This window comes from Oncorhynchus kisutch, unplaced genomic scaffold (genome assembly GCF_002021735.2).
Source record: "Oncorhynchus kisutch isolate 150728-3 unplaced genomic scaffold, Okis_V2 scaffold4024, whole genome shotgun sequence".
In the NCBI taxonomy this organism is placed as follows: domain Eukaryota; kingdom Metazoa; phylum Chordata; class Actinopteri; order Salmoniformes; family Salmonidae; genus Oncorhynchus; species Oncorhynchus kisutch.
Genome location: NW_022265969.1, coordinates 18,884 through 43,102, shown reverse-complemented (window position 1 = coordinate 43,102; position 24,219 = coordinate 18,884). Strand labels below are relative to the sequence as shown.

General features: G+C 46.2%; 1 pseudogene; it reads right to left on the bottom strand.

Moving 5' to 3' along the window:
• Window positions 1-688: 688 nt before the first annotated feature.
• On the bottom strand, window positions 689-23,733 carry LOC116373139 (centrosomal protein of 76 kDa-like; annotated as a pseudogene).
• Between the last annotated feature and the right edge of the window lie 486 nt (window positions 23,734-24,219).

Genomic DNA, 24,219 nt, shown 5'->3' with positions numbered 1-24,219 from the left:
TTCCTAGACCAGTTAACCCACTGTTCCTAGACCAGTTAACCCACTGTTCCTAGGCCAGTTAACCCACTGTTCCTAGGCCAGTTAACCCACTGTTCCTAGGCCAGTTAACCCACTGTTCCTAGACCAGTTAACCCACTGTTCCTAGACCAGTTAACCCACTGTTCCTAGACCAGTTAACCCACTGTTCCTAGACCAGTTGACCCACTGTTCCTAGACCAGTTGACCCACTGTTCCTAGACCAGTTAACCCACTGTTCCTAGACCAGTTAACCCACTGTTCCTAGACCAGTTAACCCACTGTTCCTAGACCAGTTGACCCACTGTTCCTAGACCAGTTGACCCACTGTTCCTAGCCAGTTGACCCACTGTTCCTAGACCAGTTAACCCACTGTTCCTAGACCAGTTAACCCACTGTTCCTAGACCAGTTGACCCACTGTTCCTAGACCAGTTGACCCACTGTTCCTAGACCAGTTGACCCACTGTTCCTAGACCAGTTGACCCACTGTTCCTAGACCAGTTGACCCACTGTTCCTAGACCAGTTGACCCACTGTTCCTAGACCAGTTGACCCACTGTTCCTAGACCAGTTGACCCACTGTTCCTAGACCAGTTGACCCACTGTTTCTAGACCAGTTGACCCACTGTTCCTAGACCAGTTAACCCACTGTTCCTAGACCAGTTAACCCACTGTTCCTAGAACAGTTAACCCACTGTTCCTAGAACAGTTAACCCACTGTTCCTAGGCCAGTTAACCCACTGTTCCTAGGCCGTCATTGGTATGGGGAGGTCCCTGGTAATTCAATAGATATGGTATCAGCCCTTCAGTATGGTGTTATTATGGTATGGGGAGGTCCCTGGTAATTCAATAGATATGGTATCAGCCCTTCAGTATGGTGTTATTATGGTATGGGGAGGTCCCTGGTAATTCAATAGATATGGTATCAGCCCTTCAGTATGGTGTTATTATGGTATGGGGAGGTCCCTGGTCCCTTAAACTTGATGTTCCTCGAACGGTGGGGGCGTGTCAAAGGTCAGAGGTCAGAGTACAGAACGATACTTGCAGGCGAACATCACCCAGACGGCACAGGCAGACTCGGGGTACGCAAACACCCGGACACGCACCGCCAGCCTCACGTGGTCCCCACGGCAACACACTATCTCATCACAGAACGGAGACCTGCCCAAACAACAACAGTCACATATCACTTCAGTATCCATGACAACACACACTTCTCCTGTCCTTCATTTACCTGATCAACTTATACAATTGTGAGGTGTCTAAAAGCTGGAAATATTCAGTGTTGCTATAGTTACCTGAGGCAAGTAGCGAAGGCTCGACGTGTGTTGAGGAGCGTTGCTATAGTTACCTGAGGCAAGTAGCGAAGGCTCGACGTGTGTTGCGGTGTGTTGCTATAGTTACCTGAGGCAGGTAGAGAAGGCTCGACGTGTGTTGCGGTGTGTTGCTATAGTTACCGGTGGCAAGTAGCAAAGGCTCACGTGAGTTCCCGTGCGTTGCTATAGTTACCTGAGGCAGGTAGCGAAGGCTCGCCGTGCGTTGTGGTGCAGGAAGTGGATAGGGAAACCTTTGAAGGTGTGTCCGTCCGGCACCGCCCTCCGCACAGCATCCTGGAACTCCTCGTTACCGCAGGAAGTCCCCATGCAGCGCTCCAGCTCGTACGCCGCCAGGGCGGAGGACAGGACGTAGGACAGGTGGTCATCCCACACTGTGGCCAGGCCAAGGTCCTGGAGGGAGACACAGAGATCTACTATAACACAGACCCAGAGATCTACTATAATACAGAGATCTACTATAATACAGAGATCTCCTATAATACAGAGATCTACTATAATACAGACACAGAGATCTACTATAATACAGACACAGAGATCTACTATAATACAGACACAGAGATCTACTATAATACAGAGATCTACTATAATACACACAGAGATCTACTATAATACAGAGATCTACTATAATACAGAGATCTACTATAATACAGACCCTGGAGGGAGACACAGAGATCTACTACAATACAGACACAGAGATCTACTATAATACAGAGATCTACTATAATACAGAGATCTACTATAATACAGACACAGAGATCTACTATAATACAGACACAGAGATCTACTATAATACAGAGATCTACTATAATACAGACACAGAGATCTACTATAATACAGAGATCTACTATAATACAGACCCTGGAGGGAGACACAGAGATCTACTACAATACAGACACAGAGATCTACTATAATACAGAGATCTACTATAATACAGACACAGAGATCTACTATAATACAGAGATCTACTATAATACAGACACAGAGATCTACTATAATACAGAGATCTACTATAATACAGACACAGAGATCTACTATAATACAGAGATCTACTATAATACAGACACAGAGATCTACTATAATACAGAGATCTACTATAATACAGACACAGAGATCTACTATAATACAGACACAGAGATCTACTACAATACAGACACAGAGATCTACTATAATACAGACCCTGGAGGGAGACACAGAGATCTACTATAACACAGACACAGAGATCTACTATAATACAGACCCTGGAGGGAGACACAGAGATCTACTATAACAACAGACACAGAGATCGACTATAATACAGACACATAGATCTACTATAATACAGAGATCTACTACAATACAGACACAGAGATCTACTATAACACAGACACAGAGATCTACTATAATACAGAGATCTACTATAATACAGAGATCTACTATAATACAGAGATCTACTATAATACAGAGATCTACTACAATACAGACACAGAGATCTACTATAACACAGACACAGAGATCTACTATAATACAGAGATCTACTATAATACAGAGATCTACTATAATACAGAGATCTACTATAACACAGACACAGAGATCTACTATAATACAGAGATCTACTATAATACAGAGATCTACTATAATACAGAGATCTACTATAATACAGAGATCTACTATAATACAGACACAGAGATCTACTATAATACAGACACATAGATCTACTATAATACAGACACAGAGATCTACTATAATACAGAGATCTACTATAACACAGACACAGAGATCTACTATAATACAGACACAGAGATCTACTATAACACAGACACAGAGATCTACTATAATACAGACACAGAGATCTACTATAATACAGACACAGAGATCTACTATAATACAGACACAGAGATCTACTATAATACAGACACAGAGATCTACTATAATACAGACACAGAGATCTACTATAATACAGAGATCTACTATAATACAGAGATCTACTACAATACAGACACAGAGATCTACTATAACACAGACACAGAGATCTACTATAATACAGAGATCTACTATAATACAGAGATCTACTATAATACAGAGATCTACTATTACACAGACACAGAGATCTACTATAATACAGAGATCTACTATAATACAGAGATCTACTATAATACAGAGATCTACTATAATACAGAGATCTACTATAATACAGACACATAGATCTACTATAATACAGACACAGAGATCTACTATAATACAGAGATCTACTATAATACAGAGATCTACTATAATACAGAGATCTACTATAATACAGAGATCTACTATAATACAGACACAGAGATCTACTATAATACAGAGATCTACTATAATACAGAGATCTACTATAATACAGAGATCTACTATAATACAGACACAGAGATCTACTATAATACAGAGATCTACTATAATACAGAGATCTACTATAATACAGACACAGAGATCTACTATAATACAGACACAGAGATCTACTACAATACAGAGATCTACTATAATACAGACACAGAGATCTACTATAATACAGACACAGAGATCTACAATAATACAGACACAGAGATCTACTATAATACAGACACAGAGATCTACTATAATACAGACACAGAGATCTACTACAATACAGACACAGAGATCTACTATAATACAGAGATCTACTATAATACAGACACAGAGATCTACTATAATACAGACACAGAGATCTACTATAACACAGACACAGAGATCTACTATAATACAGAGATCTACTATAATACAGAGATCTACTATAATACAGAGATCTACTATAACACAGACACAGAGATCTACTATAATACAGAGATCTACTATAATACAGAGATCTACTATAATACAGAGATCTACTATAATACAGAGATCTACTATAATACAGAGATCTACTATAATACAGACACAGAGATCTACTATAATACAGACACATAGATCTACTATAATACAGACACAGAGATCTACTATAATACAGAGATCTACTATAACACAGACACAGATATCTACTATAATACAGACACAGAGATCTACTATAATACAGACACAGAGATCTACTATAATACAGACACAGAGATCTACTATAATACAGACACAGAGATCTACTATAATACAGACACAGAGATCTACTATAATACAGACACAGAGATCTACTATAATACAGAGATCTACTATAATACAGAGATCTACTACAATACAGACACAGAGATCTACTATAACACAGACACAGAGATCTACTATAATACAGAGATCTACTATAATACAGAGATCTACTATAATACAGAGATCTACTATTACACAGACACAGAGATCTACTATAATACAGAGATCTACTATAATACAGAGATCTACTATAATACAGAGATCTACTATAATACAGAGATCTACTATAATAGAGACACATAGATCTACTATAATACAGACACAGAGATCTACTATAATACAGAGATCTACTATAACACAGACACAGAGATCTACTATAATACAGAGATCTACTATAATACAGAGATCTACTATAATACAGAGATCTACTATAATACAGAGATCTACTATAATACAGACACAGAGATCTACTATAATACAGAGATCTACTATAATACAGAGATCTACTATAATACAGACACAGAGATCTACTATAATACAGAGATCTACTATAATACAGAGATCTACTATAATACAGACACAGAGATCTACTATAATACAGACACAGAGATCTACTACAATACAGAGATCTACTATAATACAGACACAGAGATCTACTATAATACAGACACAGAGATCTACTATAATACAGACACAGAGATCTACTATAATACAGACACAGAGATCTACTATAATACAGACACAGAGATCTACTACAATACAGACACAGAGATCTACTATAATACAGAGATCTACTATAATACAGACACAGAGATCTACTATAATACAGACACAGAGATCTACTATAACACAGACACAGAGATCTACTATAATACAGAGATCTACTATAATACAGAGATCTACTATAATACAGAGATCTACTATAACACAGACACAGAGATCTACTATAATACAGAGATCTACTATAATACAGAGATCTACTATAATACAGAGATCTACTATAATACAGACACAGAGATCTACTATAATACAGACACATAGATCTACTATAATACAGACACAGAGATCTACTATAATGCAGAGATCTACTATAACACAGACACAGAGATCTACTATAATACAGACACAGAGATCTACTATAACACAGACACAGAGATCTACTATAATACAGACACAGAGATCTACTATAATACAGACACAGAGATCTACTATAATACAGACACAGAGATCTACTATAATACAGACACAGAGATCTACTATAATACAGAGATCTACTATAATACAGAGATCTACTACAATACAGACACAGAGATCTACTATAACACAGACACAGAGATCTACTATAATACAGAGATCTACTATAATACAGAGATCTACTATAATACAGAGATCTACTATTACACAGACACAGAGATCTACTATAATACAGAGATCTACTATAATACAGAGATCTACTATAATACAGAGATCTACTATAATACAGACACATAGATCTACTATAATACAGACACAGAGATCTACTATAATACAGAGATCTACTATAACACAGACACAGAGATCTACTATAATACAGAGATCTACTATAATACAGAGATCTACTATAATACAGAGATCTACTATAATACAGAGATCTACTATAATACAGAGATCTACTATAATACAGACACAGAGATCTACTATAATACAGAGATCTACTATAATACAGAGATCTACTATAATACAGACACAGAGATCTACTATAATACAGAGATCTACTATAATACAGAGATCTACTATAATACAGACACAGAGATCTACTATAATACAGACACAGAGATCTACTACAATACAGAGATCTACTATAATACAGACACAGAGATCTACTATAATACAGACACAGAGATCTACTATAATACAGACACAGAGATCTACTATAATACAGACACAGAGATCTACTATAATACAGAGATCTACTATAATACAGACACAGAGATCTACTATAATACAGAGATCTACTATAATACAGACACAGAGATCTACTATAATACAGACACAGAGATCTACTATAATACAGACACAGAGATCTACTATAATACAGACACAGAGATCTACTACAATACAGACACAGAGATCTACTATAATACAGAGATCTACTATAATACAGACACAGAGATCTACTATAATACAGACACAGAGATCTACTATAACACAGACACAGAGATCTACTATAATACAGAGATCTACTATAATACAGAGATCTACTATAATACAGAGATCTACTATAACACAGACACAGAGATCTACTATAATACAGAGATCTACTATAATACAGAGATCTACTATAATACAGAGATCTACTATAATACAGACACAGAGATCTACTATAATACAGACACATAGATCTACTATAATACAGACACAGAGATCTACTATAATACAGAGATCTACTATAACACAGACACAGAGATCTACTATAATACAGACACAGAGATCTACTATAACACAGACACAGAGATCTACTATAATACAGACACAGAGATCTACTATAATACAGACACAGAGATCTACTATAATACAGACACAGAGATCTACTATAATACAGAGATCTACTATAATACAGAGATCTACTATAATACAGAGATCTACTACAATACAGACACAGAGATCTACTATAACACAGACACAGAGATCTACTATAATACAGAGATCTACTATAATACAGAGATCTACTATAATACAGAGATCTACTATTACACAGACACAGAGATCTACTATAATACAGAGATCTACTATAATACAGAGATCTACTATAATACAGAGATCTACTATAATACAGAGATCTACTATAATACAGACACAGAGATCTACTATAATACAGAGATCTACTATAACACAGACACAGAGATCTACTATAATACAGAGATCTACTATAATACAGAGATCTACTATAATACAGAGATCTACTATAATACAGAGATCTACTATAATACAGAGATCTACTATAATACAGACACAGAGATCTACTATAATACAGGATCTACTATAATACAGAGATCTACTATAATACAGACACAGAGATCTACTATAATACAGAGATCTACTATAATACAGAGATCTACTATAATACAGACACAGAGATCTACTATAATACAGACACAGAGATCTACTACAATACAGAGATCTACTATAATACAGACACAGAGATCTACTATAATACAGACACAGAGATCTACTATAATACAGACACAGAGATCTACTATAATACAGACACAGAGATCTACTATAATACAGACACAGAGATCTACTACAATACAGACACAGAGATCTACTATAATACAGAGATCTACTATAATACAGACACAGAGATCTACTATAATACAGACACAGAGATCTACTATAATACAGACACAGAGATCTACTATAATACAGACACAGAGATCTACTACAATACAGACACAGAGATCTACTATAATACAGAGATCTACTATAATACAGACACAGAGATCTACTATAATACAGACACAGAGATCTACTATAATACAGAGATCTACTATAATACAGACACAGAGATCTACTATAATACAGAGATCTACTATAATACAGAGATCTACTATAATACAGACACAGAGATCTACTATAATACAGACACAGAGATCTACTACAATACAGACACAGAGATCTACTACAATACAGACACAGATCCTGTACTATAGAGACACAACATGACTAGACACACAGATACCATGTTAATACCCTGTATTGTAGATATACATGACTAGACACACAGATACCATGTTAATATCCTGTATTGTAGATATACATGACTAGACACACAGAGACCATGTTAACATCCTGTACTATAGAGACACAACATGACTAGACACACAGAGACCATGTTAATATCCTGTATTGTAGATATACATGACTAGACACACAGAGACCATGTTAACATCCTGTACTATAGAGACACAACATGACTGACAGGTATGGGCTCTGACAGGTGTTACAGGTTAAACTGAGGCCAACCTGTATGCCGTTGTTCGTACTCTCACCTTCCTGTGTTCCACCACCAGGTACCTCAGCTCCAGTTCCAGCTGGTTGGAGGCAGCGCTGGGCTCCAGGGAGGGGCCACAGAGAGGAGGTAGAGGGGGCAGAGAGGTGGTGCTGCCTGGGGAGCAGACTGAGCCAACAGCCTCCTCACTCATAACCTTCCACTGGGACTGGTTGTGGAAGTCGAACGAGCAGAGTTCCACGGCGTCCGACGGCTGGCAGTTGGCCAGGAAGGACCTGTGGTTGAACACACAGCCGATGGTCCTGTAGGGATAGGAGGGGCGGGGCTGGGGGGCCAGGGGAGGGGCATCTGGGTCAATGGCCTGGTGGAGGGTACCTGAAACAAACAATGGTTGAATAGGTAGAAATATATTGTGTAGAACAGACATGCCACTGACGTACAGACTAGAGTGAGGGATCATCGCAGCTCTATTCATAACCATGCTGCACCCTGGTGAAGGGGACTCCGTTAACCTATCAGAAACTCCGCCAGAGAGACAGAGGACTTAATTGTTGCAGGTGTTGTTAAGCCTAGTTCACATTTAAAACACCTCTGATGTGTTTTATGCAGTTGAAGAACACAGTTTGTTTGATCTGAAACAGTGTGGTTTTAGGAACATCTCACGTTGGCTGTTGGAGTTTCCAAAATTCAACATGTCAAATCTTAGCGAAAAACTTGCGACTCGCTTTAGAGAGAACAGTGCGCTGACTTTCTGTGTTCAGCCAAGCAGACAGCTAGTTGTTTTGCTGCAGTAACAGCTAGCTGTTTTGCTGCAGTAATACCTAGCCTAGCTTGTTGATATTTCTCTGACGAAAAGTGTGTAACTTTCCTGGTGAATGTATTTCATGAAACTTGTTTGCTGCAACACCTAGCGGCTACAACACCTAGCGGCTACAACACCTAGCGGCTACAACACCTAGCGGCTACAACACCTAGCGGCTACAACACCTAGCGGCTACAACACCTAGCGGCTACAACACCTAGTGGCTACAACACCTTGTTGCCTTGCTGCTACAACACCTTACTGCTACAACACCTAGCGGCTACAACACCTAGCGGCTACAACACCTAGCGGCTACAACACCTAGCGGCTACAACACCTAGTGGCTACAACACCTAGTGGCTACAACACCTAGTGGCTACAACACCTAGTGGCTACAACACCTTGTTGCCTTGCTGCTACAACACCTTACTGCTACAACACCTAGCGGCTACAACACCTAGCGGCTACAACACCTAGCTGCTACAACACCTAGCGGCTACAACACCTAGCTGCTACAACATCTTACTGCTACAAACAGTCCAGTCGTGTGTCCTCTGAAACATGACCCGACAAACCGCACTTCTTAACACCCGCCCGCTAAACCCGGAAGCCAGCCGCACCACCGTGTCAGAGGAAACACCGCCGGTTTAACCCGGAAGCCAGCTGCACCACCGTGTCAGAGGAAACACTGTTCAACTGACCATCGAAGTCAGCCTGCAGGCGCCCGGCCCGCCACATGGAGTCGCTAGAGTGCGATGAGCCAATTTATTTTATGGGACTCCCGGTCAAGGCCGGTTGTGACACAGCCTGTGACCAAACCCGGGTCTGTAGTGACGCCTCAAGTACTGCGATACAGTGCCTCAGACCGCTTGCCACTCGGGAGACCCTGGGCTGGTCTTTTTGAACGTCTCGTCTTCAGGTCAGCTACAACATTGTGAAACAGTCTGGTTGTGTCTTGTCTCAGGTGGGGCCGTTGTATCTGAACCAGGCTTCAGTCTCACCTGTGTGCGGTCAGGCTCTCCCAGAAGGTGATGGTGCTGTCAGTGCCCCTGGTCATCACCCAGGTGTGTGCCAGGCTCTTGGGCTTAGTGCCAACACACACGTAGGCATCCAGGCCGAACCCCAGCAGCAGACTGCACAGCAGGGTGGCATGGTCCTCACAGTCGCCCTGGAAAACACACAACCAATCAGATCAGAGAGATGTCACAGTCTCCCTGGAAACACCAAAAACATCATGTCTCAGATCCTAACTCTAACCCACAGGGCTGGTCATCATGTCTCAGTTCCTAACTCCAACCCACAGGGCTGGTCATCATGTCTCAGTTCCTAACTCCAACCCACAGGGCTGGTCATCATGTCTCGGTTCCTAACTCGAACCCACAGGGCTGGTCATCATGTCTCAGTTCCTAACTCTAACCCACAGGGCTGGTCATCATGTCTCAGTTCCTAACTCCAACCCACAGGGCTGGTCATCATGTCTCAGTTCCTAACTCCAACCCACAGGGCTGGTCATCATGTCTCAGTTCCTAACTCCAACCCACAGGGCTGGTCATCATGTCTCAGTTCCTAACTCCAACCCACAGGGCTGGTCATCATGTCTCAGTTCCTAACTCCAACCCACAGGGCTGGTCATCATGTCTCAGTTCCTAACTCTAACCCACAGGGCTGGTCATCATGTCTCAGTTCCTAACTCTAACCCACAGGGCTGGTCATCATGTCTCAGTCTGGTCTCAGTTCCTAACTCCAACCCACAGGGCTGGTCATCATGTCTCAGTTCCTAACTCTAACCCACAGGGCTGGTCATCATGTCTCAGTTCCTAACTCTAACCCACAGGCCTGGTCATCATGTCTCAGTTCCTAACTCTAACCCATAGGGCTGGTCATCATGTCTCAGTTCCTAACTCCAACCCACAGGGCTGGTCATCATGTCTCAGTTCCTAACTCTAACCCACAGGGCTGGTCATCATGTCTCAGTTCCTAACTCTAACCCACAGGGCTGGTCATCATGTCTCAGTCTGGTCTCAGTTCCTAACTCTAACCCACAGGGCTGGTCATCATGTCTCAGTTCCTAACTCTAACCCACAGGGCTGGTCATCGCTGGTCATCATGTCTCAGAGGATAGAGGAGGAGGAGAGGAGAGGATAGAGGAGGAGGAGAGGAGGAGGAGAGGAGAGGAGAGGAGAGGAGAGGAGAGGAGAGGAGAGGAGAGGAGAGGAGAGGAGAGGAGAGGAGAGGAGAGGAGAGGAGAGGAGAGGAGAGGAGAGGAGAGGAGAGGAGAGGAGAGGTAGAGGAGGTTAGAGGAGGAGGGAGGGAGAGCATAGAGGAGGAGGAGAGGAGAGGAGAGGAGAGGAGAGGAGAGGAGAGGAGAGGAGAGGAGAGGAGAGGAGAGGAGAGGAGAGGAGAGGAGAGGAGAGGAGAGGAGAGGAGAGGAGAGGAGAGGAGAGGAGATAGAAGAGGATAGGGGAGGGGAGAGGATAGAAAAGGGGAGGCATTTATTCATTCTGCTGCACTGGGGAAATCCCAAGAACCGTCCATCAGGATATAAATAAATCTTCTCATAACAGACCGTTTAACCGTTTCAGAAATCAATTATTTTACAATTCCACCACTGACGATTAGAACACAGAGAGATGAGTTCAGAGGTTAAAGACGTCATAGCATTACAGCTGTCTAAATGCTTAAAGCTGTGTGTGTGTGTGGTTGAGAACAGAGCCGGTCCTCACCTTGTTTCTACAGAGGAAGGCGAGAAGGGAGCACCACTGCTCCTGTTTGCCCCCTCCTCCTCCCCCCACCACGGGGGGCTTTCTCCAGGCCCAGCAGGCTAACGAAACGGGCCGCCTGACGGGGACTCTCCAGGAGACGACCAGCACGCAGGACACGCACGTAGGAACACACCGGCCTGTTGACGCCGTTCTCATCCTGCAAGCAACACAGCAAAGTTCAAATACAGCCCGGATAACACCCAGCACGGCACGGCTAACACCCAGCACAGCACGGCTAACAACCAGCACAGCACGGCTAACACCCAGCACGGCACGGCTAACACCCAGCACGGCTAACACCCAGCCCGGATAACACCCAGCACGGCACGGCTAACACCCAGCCCGGCTAACACCCAGAACGGCACGGCTACCACCCAGCACGGCTACCACCCAGCACGGCTACCACCCCAGCACGGCTACCACCCAGCACGGCACGGCTAACACCCGGCACGGCACGGCTAACACCCGGCACGGCACGGCTAACACCCGGCACGGCACGGCTAACACCCGGCACGGCTAACACCCGGCACGGCACGGCTAACACCCGGCACGGCTAACACCCGGCACGGCTAACACCCGGCACGGCACGGCTAACACCCGGCACGGCACGGCTAACACCCGGCACGGCACGGCTAACACCCGGCACGGCTAACACCCGGCACAGCACGGCTAACACCTGGCACAGCACGGCTAACACCCGGCACGGCTAACACACTGTCCGGTTGACACCCAGCACGGCTAACACCCAGCACCGCTAACACCCAGCACGGCTAACACCCAGCACGGCTAACACCCAGCACGGCTAACACCCGGCACAGCACGGCTAACACCAAGCACGGCTAACACCCGGCACGGCTAACACCCGGCACGGCTAACACCCGGCACGGCTAACACCGGCACGGCTAACACCCGGCACGGCTAACACCCGGCACGGCTAACACCCGGCACGGCTAACACCAAGCACGGCTAACACCAGGCACGGCTAACACCCGGCACGGCTAACACCCGGCACGGCTAACACCCGGCACGGCTAACACCCGGCACGGCTAACACCCGGCACGGCACGGCTAACACCCGGCACGGCACGGCTAACACCCGGCACGGCACGGCTAACACCCGGCACAGCACGGCTAACACCCGGCACGGCTAACACCAGCACGGCTAACACCCAGCACGGCTAACACACTGTCCGGTTGACACCCAGCACGGCTAACACCCAGCACGGCTAACACCCAGCACGGCTAACACCCAGCACGGCTAACACCCAGCGCGGCTAACACCCAGCGCGGTTGACACCCAGCACGGCTAACACCCAGCACGGCTAACACCCAGCACGGCTAACACACTGTCCGGTTGACACCCAGCACGGCTAACACCCAGCATGGCTAACACACTGTCCGGTTGACACCCAGCACGGCTAACACCCAGCACGGCTAACACCCAGCACGGCTAACACCCAGCACGGCTAACACCCAGCACGGCTAACACCCTGCACGGCTAACACCCAGCACGGCTAACACACTGTCCGGTTGACACCCAGCACGGCTAACACCCCGCACGGCTAACACCATGTCGGTTGACACCCAGCACGGCTAACACCCAGCACGGCTAACACCCAGACGGCTAACACCCAGCACGGCTAACACCCAGCACGGCTTAACACACTGTCCGGTTGACACCCAGCACGGCTAACACCCAGCACGGCTAACACCCCAGCACGGCTAACACCCAGCACGGCTAACACACTGTCCGGTTGACACCCAGCACGGCTAAACACCCAGCACGGCTAACACCCAGCACGGCTACACCCAGCACGGCTAACACCCAGCACGGCTAACACCCAGCACGGCTAACAACACTGTCCGGTTGACACCCAGCACGGCTAACACCCAGCACGGCTAACACACTGTCCGGTTGACACCCAGCACGGCTAACACCAGCACGGCTAACACCCAGCACGGCTAACACCCAGCACGGCTAACACCCAGCACGGCTAACACACTGTCCGGTTGACACCCAGCACGGCTAACACCCAGCACGCTAACCACCCAGCACGGCTAACACCCAGCATGGCTAACACACTGTCCGGTTTGAACCCAGCACGGCTAACACCCAGCACGCTAACACCCAGCACGGCTAACACCCAGCACGGCTAACACCCAGCACGGCTAACACCCAGCACGGCTAACACACTGTCCGGTTGACACCAGCACGGCTAACACCCAGCACGGCTAACACACTGTCCGGTGTGACACCCAGCACGGCTAACACCCAGCAGGCTAACACCCAGCACGGCTAACACCCAGCACGGCTAACACCCAGCACGGCTAACACACTGTCCGGTTGACACCAGCACGGCTAACACCCAGCACGGCTAAACACCCAGCACGGCTAACACCCCGCACGGCTAACACCCAGCACGGCTAACACCCAGCACGGCTAACACCCAGCCGGCTACACACTGTCCGGTTGACACCCAGCACGGTTGACACCCAGCACGGCTTCAACCACCCAGCACGGCTAACACCCAGCACGGCTACACACCCAGCACGGCTAACACCCCGCACGGACTAACCACCCAGCACGGCTAACACCCCGCACGGCTAACACCCAGCACGGGCTAACACCCAGCACGGCTAACACCAGCACGGCTAACACCCAGCCCGGCTAACACCCCAGCCCACGGCTAACACCCGCAACGGCAACACCCAGCACGGCTAACACACTGTCCGGCTAACACCCCAGCACGGCTAACACCCCAGCACGGCTAACACCCATAGCACGGGCTAACCCCAGCACGGCTAAACACACAGCACGGCCTAACACGCCCAGCACGGCTAACACCCACACGGCTAACCACCCAGCATCCGGCTAACAACCCAGCACGGCTAACACCCAGCCACGGCTAACACCAGACCGGCTAACACACTGTCCGGCTGACACCCGGCACGGCTAACACCCAGCACGGCTACACCCAGCCGGCTAACACACATGTCCACGGCTAACACCCAGCACGGCTAACACCAGCACGGCTAACCAGCACGGGCTAACACCCAGCACGGCTACAACCATGTCCGGTTGACACCCCAGCACGGCTAACACCAGCACGGCTAACACCCAGCACGGCTAACACCCAGCACCGGCTAACACCAGCACGGCTAACACCCAGCACGGCTAACACCCAGCACGGCTAACACCAGCAGGCTAACACCCAGCACGGCTAACACCCAGCACGGCTAACACCAGCACGGCTAACACCCAGCACGGCTAACACCCAGCACGGCTAACACCCAGCACGGCTAACACCCAGCACGGCTAACACACTGTCCGTTGACACCCAGCACGGCTAACACCCAGCACGGCTAACACCCAGCACGGCTAACCCCAGCACGGCTAACACCCAGCACGGCTAACAACCAGCACGGCTAACACCCAGCACGGCTAACCCCAGCACGGCTAACACCCCAGCACGGCTAACACACTGTCCGGTTGACACCCCAGCACGGCTAACACCCAGCACGGCTAACCACCCAGCACGGCAACACCAGCACGGCTACACCCAGCACGGTCGGCTAACCACACTGTCCGTTGACACCAGCACGGCTAACACCCAGCAAGGGCTAACACCCAGCACGGCTACCCCAGCACGGCTAACACCCAGCACGGCTAAACACCAGGCACGGCTAACCCCGCACGGCTAAACCCCAGCCACGCAACAACCAGCACGGCTAAACACGGACGGCTAACACACTGTTCGGTTACACCCAGCACGGCAACCACCCAGCCCGGCTAACCCAGCACGGCTAACACCCAGCACGGGTAACATCCAGAACTGGGCTAAACACCCAGCACGGCTAACACCCAGCACGGCTCTCTCAACACCCAGCACGGCTAAACCCAGCACGGCTAACACCCAGCACGGCTAACACCCAGCCGGGCGAAACACCCAGCACGGCTAACACCCAGCACGCTACACCCAGCACGGGCTAACACCCGCACGGCTAACACCCAGCACGGCTAACACCCAGCACGGCGACCACACTGTCCGGTGTTTTTTTGGGACTATTATTAACACATCAGTATTACATTAATACACAAGTATTAACAATATGAGGACCTGAGCAAAGATCTTGACCAGTTTGGATTGGTTGGCCTGTCTGATCTCTAGAAACTCTCTCCACCACTGTTTCGCATAAACCAGAAACAGCCTCTCCTTCTCCGCCGTCTTCTGCCGCTCCAGGGACTGCTGCAGACAATAAACACCAGGAACAATCACTATCAACCCCTGTCTCTTAGAGACTGCTGCAGACAATAAACACCAGTAACAATCACTATCAACCCCTGCTTCTTAGAGACTGCTGCAGACAATAAACACCAGGAACAACCCCTGTCTCTTAGAGACTGCTGCAAACAATAAACACCAATAACAATCACTATCAACCCCTGCCTCTTAGAGAGGAACCATAGGTCTGCCTCTTAGGGAGGAACCATAGGTCTGCCTCTTAGGGAGGAACCATAGGGCTGCCTCTTAGGGAGGAACCATAGGTCTGCCTCTTAGGGAGGAACCATAGGTCTGCCTCTTAGGGAGGAACCATAGGTCTGCCTCTTAGGGAGGAACCATAGGTCTGCCTCTTAGGGAGGAACCATAGGTCTGCCTCTTAGGGAGGAACCATAGGTCTGCCTCTTAGGGAGGAACCATAGGTCTGCCTCTTAGGGAGGAACCATAGGTCTGCCTCTTAGGGAGGAACCATAGGTCTGCCTCTTAGGGAGGAACCATAGGTCTGCCTCTTAGGGAGGAACCATAGGTCTGCCTCTTAGGGAGGAACCATAGGTCTGCCTCTTAGGGAGGAACCATAGGTCTGCCTCTTAGGGAGGAACCATATGTCTGCCTCTTAGGAAGGAACAATATAAATGTCTGCCTCTTAGGAAGGAACCATATAAATGTCTGCCTCTTAGGAAGGAACCATATAAATGTCTGCCTCTTAGGAAGGAACCATATAATGTCTGCCTCTTAGGAAGGAACCATATGTCTGCCTCTTAGGAAGGAACCATATAAATGTCTGCCTCTTAGGAAGGAACCATATAAATGTCTGCCTCTTAGGAAGGAACCATATAAATGTCTGCCTCTTAGGAAGGAACCATATAAATGTCTGCCTCTTAGGGAGGAACCATATAAATGTCTCCCTCTTAGGGAGGAACCATATAAATGTCTGCCTCTTAGGAAGGAACAATATGTCTGCCTCTTAGGAAGGAACAATATGTCTGCCTCTTAGGAAGGAACCATATAAATGTCTGCCTCTTAGGAAGGAACCATATGTCTGCCTCTTAGGAAGGAACCATATGTCTGCCTCTTAGGAAGGAACCATATGTCTGCCTCTTAGGAAGGAACCATATGTCTGCCTCTTAGGAAGGAACCATATGTCTGCCTCTTAGGAAGGAACCATATAAATGTCTGCCTCTTAGGGAGGAACCATATAAATGTCTGCCTCTTAGGAAGGAACCATATAAATGTCTGCCTCTTAGGAAGGAACCATATAAATGTCTGCCTCTTAGGAAGGAACCATATAAATGTCTGCCTCTTAGGAAGGAACCATATAAATGTCTGCCTCTTAGGAAGGAAGTTGTCAGTGAATCACAGCGTGACAACATGACAGAGCAGAGCAGCATTGCGACCAGTCTCTGACCTGTGTGGTAATGATGTCAGGTGACAGGATCTCTGACAGAGGAGGGTAAAGGTCAAGACTCATGTTGAGTACACCAGCCGTCACCTTACATTCACTACCTGTTAGGATACAGAGGAGATATACTGAACACCTGTTAGGATACAGAGGAGATATACTGAACATCTGTTAGGACAGACCAGCTGTTACCTTACACTCACAACCTGTTAGGACAGAACAGAAACACCTTACACTCACTACCGACAGTTGGAACAGAACAGAAACCCAGAACAGCAGACAGGATGTGTTCCCTCTCTTTTGTCTTTAATTTCTATGTATTTAACTGGGTGTAAATCAGGCTAATTCAGAGAAAATGCAGGTTAATTTTCCTTCAGAAAATTAAACCTCAAATAGTTTAACCCAACCCTAGTGTCCTTACCGACTCCAAGCAGTTCTACGGCAATGCTGGTCTTCCCAGAGGGAGAGGAGAGGACGGTCCTCCAGTCCAGGAAGTAAGAGGAGACCAGGGTGGTCTCGCTGGACGTGTCTCTCTTTATCAACACCAGGTGTACCGGGTCACATATAGACAACATCGTGGTGGCATCTGCCATCTTACTGCCATCGCCTGTAAGACACAGAGACAAAGGAAGGTCACGGACAATAAGCCTGTTCAGAGATGATCAATTATTACGTTGTTGTTGTTGTTGGTAGTACCCCCTTTTCCTCCCCAATTCCCATCTTGTCTCATCGCTGCAACTCCCCAACGGGCTCTGGAGACGAGTCGTGCGTCCTCTGAAACGTGACCCGACAAACCACGCTTCTTAACACAGCCGGTTTAACCCGGAAGCCAGCCGCACCACCGTGTCAGAGGAAACACCGCCGGTTTAACCCGGAAGCCAGCCGCACCACCGTGTCAGAGGAAACACCTCCTGTTTAACCCGGAAGCCAGCCGCACCACCGTGTCAGAGGAAACACCGCCTGTTTAACCCGGAAGCCAGCCGCACCACCGTGTCAGAGGAAACACCGTTCAAACTGACGACCGAGGTCAGCCTGCAGGCGCCTGGCCCGCCACAAGGAGTCGCTAGAGCTCAATGAGCCAAGTATCCTATAGTAAACTATAGTAAACAGGACTACTAGTAAACAGGACTACTATATCCTTAGGTTATATCCTTCCTGTTTGGCCCTGTCCGGGGGTGTCCTCGGATGGGGCCACAGTGTCTCCTGACCCCTCCTGTCTCAGCCTCCAGTATTTATGCTGCAGTAGTTTATGTGTCGGGGGGCTGGGGTCAGTTTGTTATATCTGGAGTACTTCTCCTGTCCTATTCGGTGTCCTGTGTGAATCTAAGTGTGCGTTCTCTAATTCTCTCCTTCTCTCTTTCTTTCTCTCTCTCGGAGGACCTGAGCCCTAGGACCATGCCCCAGGACTACCTGACATGATGACTCCTTGCTGTCCCCAGTCCACCTGGCCATGCTGCTGTTCCAGTTTCAACTGACCTGAGCCCTAGGACCATGCCCCAGGACTACCTGACATGATGACTCCTTGCTGTCCCCAGTCCACCTGGCCATGCTGCTGCTCCAGTTTCAACTTCCACCTGACTGTGCTGCTGCTCCAGTTTCAACTGTTCTGCCTTATTATTATTCGACCATGCTGGTCATTAATGAACATTTGAACATCTTGGCCATGTTCTGTTATAATCTCCACCCGGCACAGCCAGAAGAGGACTGGCCACCCCACATAGCCTGGTTCCTCTCTAGGTTTCTTCCTAGGTATTGGCCTTTCTAGGGAGTTTTTCCTAGCCACCGTGCTTCTACACCTGCATTGCTTGCTGTTTGGGGTTTTAGGCTGGGTTTCTGTACAGCACTGATGTACGAAGGGCTATATAAATAAATTTGATTTGATTACTAGTAAACAGGACTGATAGTAAACATGACCGCTTTACAACAGGGATTAAAGATAAATTAAAGGAGGCAATGTTGTCTACAGTAAACCAGTTGTGTAACATCAGGCAGTCAGGAAGTCAACCCGTCTGTACCCAGGCCCTCTCTGTGTATCTCCAGCAGGAAGCCCTCCTGCAGGTCTGGCTCACAGGCACAGGGGACAGGCTTGGAGTGGAAGCGCTGGTTCCTGAAGTGCAGGTAGAGGGTGAAGGTGGAGCAGACCTGACCAGGTAGAGGCTCTGGCTCCTGGAGGTGCTCTAGAAAGGCCTTACCCCCCAGGACCTGGAGGTACAGGTACCTCCTCGCTGGGTCCATGTTGGCTGGGAGGACAGAAATACAATCATTTGACACTGAACAGTAGTAAGGGAACGTCAGGTGCTACAAGAGACTGCTCGTTCAATCTCCCCGGTAACAGTTTGTCTTACTTTTCTTGAGCTTCGTCGGGTCCTTGTCAATAAAGTGAGTTGCAGGCTTCGGAGTGTTCTGGAGTCCTAACTCTGTGTCAGGCACTTCCTGTCAAAACACTGTCAACGTTATGAAGGTACGGAAGCCCAGAGAGGACATAAAACAAACGCCTCATTATGTTGAGATCACAACTTATTTATGTCATGAACACTACAAACCCCCTCATTATGTTGAGATCACAACTTATGTCATGAACACTACAAACCCCCTCATTATGTTGAGATCACAACTTATTTATGTCAGGAACACTACAAACCCCCTCATTATGTTGAGATCACAACTTATTTATGTCAGGAACACTACAAACCCCCTCATTATGTTGAGATCACAACTTATTTATGTCAGGAACACTACAAACCCCCTCATTATGTTGAGATCACAACTTATTTATGTCAGGAACACTACAAACCCCCTCATTATGTTGAGATCACAACTTATTTATGTCAGGAACACTACAAACCTCCTCATTATGTTGAGATCACAACTTATTTATGTCAGGAACACTACAAACCTCCTCATTATGTTGAGATCACAACTTATTTATGTCATGAACACTACAAACCCCCTCATTATGTTGAGATCACAACTTATTTATGTCAGGAACACTACAAACCCCCTCATTATGTTGAGATCACAACTTATTTATGTCAGGAACACTACAAACCCCCTCATTATGTTGAGATCACAACTTATTTATGTCAGGAACACTACAAACCCCCTCATTATGTTGAGATCACAACTTATTTATGTCAGGAACACTACAAACCCCCTCATTATGTTGAGATCACAACTTATTTATGTCAGGAACACTACAAACCCCCTCATTATGTTGAGATCACAACTTATGTCATGAACACTACAAACCCCCTCATTATGTTGAGATCACAACTTATTTATGTCAGGAACACTACAAACCCCCTCATTATGTTGAGATCACAACTTATTTATGTCAGGAACACTACAAACCCCCTCATTATGTTGAGATCACAACTTATTTATGTCAGGAACACTACAAACCCCCTCATTATGTTGAGATCACAACTTATTTATGTCAGGAACACTACAAACCCCCTCATTATGTTGAGATCATAACTTATGTCATGAACACTACAAACCCCCTCATTATGTTGAGATCACAACTTATGTCATGAACACTACAAACCCCCTCATTATGTTGAGATCACAACTTATGTCATGAACACTACATAACAAAAGTTGTTTTGTTGAGATGACGAGATAAACTCTACAGATAGGAGTGGATCAGAGCCCATGTTTTTATTGACTGCTACACTAAGGGATGGTACATTTCATGCTGACATCATGCTTTCATTTGTGTTTGGAGATCATTATCAGTTTCTACGTTAGAATGTGAACCAGATAAATGTCCCTTTAGAGCTAATGGGGCATCTATGCCCTTAACTATGCCTGACAGGCAGCCTTGTCTACCAGGCTGTCCGCCGACCCCCGAGACCACAGCCAATCGCATGCAAGCAACAACGCAGCTAACTTGGCTCGTCTTGTGAGTGAGTAAGCGAGCTAGCAAGGTAGTTTTGTCAGCTAGCGAGCTTGTTATCTGTGCTGGTTGTTAGCTTGCATACCTGATATGTGTTTATCTGTAAGGGACACTGTATGTTTTATGGATGCTATTTACAGAGTGGGTGAGCTTCATTCCTGACAGGCTGATCAGATTCAATAGCAGCCTCAGGATGCTGCCTCTGAGCCTCTCAGGATGCTGCCTTGTAGGCTGTTTCATATGGAAGGCTCCTTGCAGACAGCATACTGACTTACCAGCCTCTGAGGCTGCAATTGAATCTGATCTAGCTCTGAGGCTGCTATTGAATCTGACCTAGCTCTGAGGCTGCTATAGAATCTGATCTAGCTCTGAGGCTGCTATAGAATCTGATCTAGCTCGGAGGCTGCTATTGAATCTGATCTAGCTCTGAGGCTGCTTTTGAATCTGATCTAGCTCTGAGGCTGCTATAGAATCTGATCTAGCTCTGAGGCTGCTATTGAATCTGATCTAGCTCTGAGGCTGCTTTTGAATCTGATCTAGCTCTGAGGCTGCTATAGAATCTGATCTAGCTCTGAGGCTGCTATAGAATCTGATCTAGCTCTGAGGCTGCTATAGAATCTGATCTAGCTCTGAGGCTGCTATAGAATCTGATCTAGCTCTGAGGCTGCTATAGAATCTGATCTAGCTCTGAGGCTGCTATAGAATCTGATCTAGCTCTGAGGCTATTGAATCTGATCTAGCTCTGAGGCTGCTATTGAATCTGATCAGCCTGCCAGGAATAGAGCACAACTACTCTGGATTATATGCATGAACCTATAAAGCACCGACAGCTAATCCGCATGCAAGGAGCTTTACCTATGAAACTGCCTCTAAAGGCAGCATCCTGATTCATCAGCCTCTGAGGCTGAAATTGAATCTGATCAGCCTGTCAGGAATGGAGTTGATCCACTGTACATTTAAATATTATCCACAAAACAAATAGTGTCCATTATAGTTATACACATATCAGTTATGCAAGCTAACAATCAGCATAGACAACTTTCTAGTAAGACGATCCAGCTAACTAGCCAAGTTAGCTGCGTTGTTCCTTGCATGCGATTGGCTGTGGTCTTGGGGGCAGCACACAGCCTGGGAGACAGGACTGCTTGTCAGGCATTGTTCGGGGCTTAAATGCCCCAGGAGTGCATTGTGACCAATACAGCCACAGGACTCCTTGATGAGGTGGTTAAATCCTGCATGGTGCATCTGAACAAATGAATGGATGATGCGTGGTACTTTCGATTATCTCGTGGTCTCATTTAAACAACGTTTGTTATGTAGCGATCATGAGAGAAGTTGTGATCTCGACATAACGAGGGAATTAATTGTTGTGTATATTCATGTCCTCTCTGGACTTCTGTAGAAAGCTGCATTCATAAAACGTGCTGAACGGAGGATTTCCCAGAACTCACCTTGGAGAAATGAAGATCCTTCATGACATCGTCTACGATTCCCCTGCGTTGCAGAGCCCGGAGGAAGTCCTCCTCAGACAGAGAGCTATGTCCAGGGTCCAGATCCTCTCTCACGGTCTCCGCCAACACATCCCTGATCTTCGCATGGATGTTCATCTGACAAAACACACGTTACTACTAGTCACTAAATCTTAGAACAGAATGGTTCAACTCCTGGCTGTTCTCCCTCAATGGCAACAGTCTCTCTTTAACTAGAAGTGTTTCCCTGTACATAGCTAGATACAGTGAATTAATCTGTGCATGACTTGTGTCATGCACAAAGTAGACGTCCTAACCGACTTGCCGAAACAATAGTTTGTTAACAAGACATTTGTGGAGTGGTTGAAAAACGAGTTTTAATGACTTCATAGCTATCAGATTGGTAATGATTATTTTAAATGCTTCGGTAACTAGCTACCTTGATCAGATGGTTGTGTATGATCTGCTTTAGTTCAGATGCTTTCTCCGGTGGCAGAGACATCTCGGTAGACTTCCACCCGCGTTTCGCCCGTTTTACTAAATGAACACTGTACGTGTGGTAAGAAGTGCTACATGTAAATGGCTTATAGTTGTCTTATTTGCCTGAATAACACGAAGGATCGGGAAAATCCATCTGCAAAAACTTCAATCCCAGACCTCCACAACAATAACAACTGCCAGTTTAAACTGTGGCGGAAAAGGAAGCGGGCATGTGTCTTCCTCATTGCCTGAAGCGGTTCGTCTAATTAAAGTCTCAACTAAGGACAAAACCATTCCATTAAATAACAATAATCACACATATTACATAAAACCATCACTTTTTGAGGACTGAGTCTTGTTTAACGTGTATTTGCTTTATTTTCATTCAATATTTTACATTTCTATAAATCGTCGGCGATAAACTACTCGGTTATAGAAGGACCAGTTTGTAGTTTGAGAACTGATTGTAGTTTTCTCAGAGATACTTTTCAGGAGACGTGAAACGCCCATTGTGTACGTTTTCCATGCGTCATCGATGGGCCGCGCCGTGCATCGACGTAATGGCGAAAACAACCGAGTGAAAACGAAAGTTGAGGAAGATGAATTCAGGGCAGGTGTTTCTGCAACTGATGAAAGTCGGACACTAATATGTTTTTTCGACAGCAAGGCTCAGATCAACATGGCGCTGTTG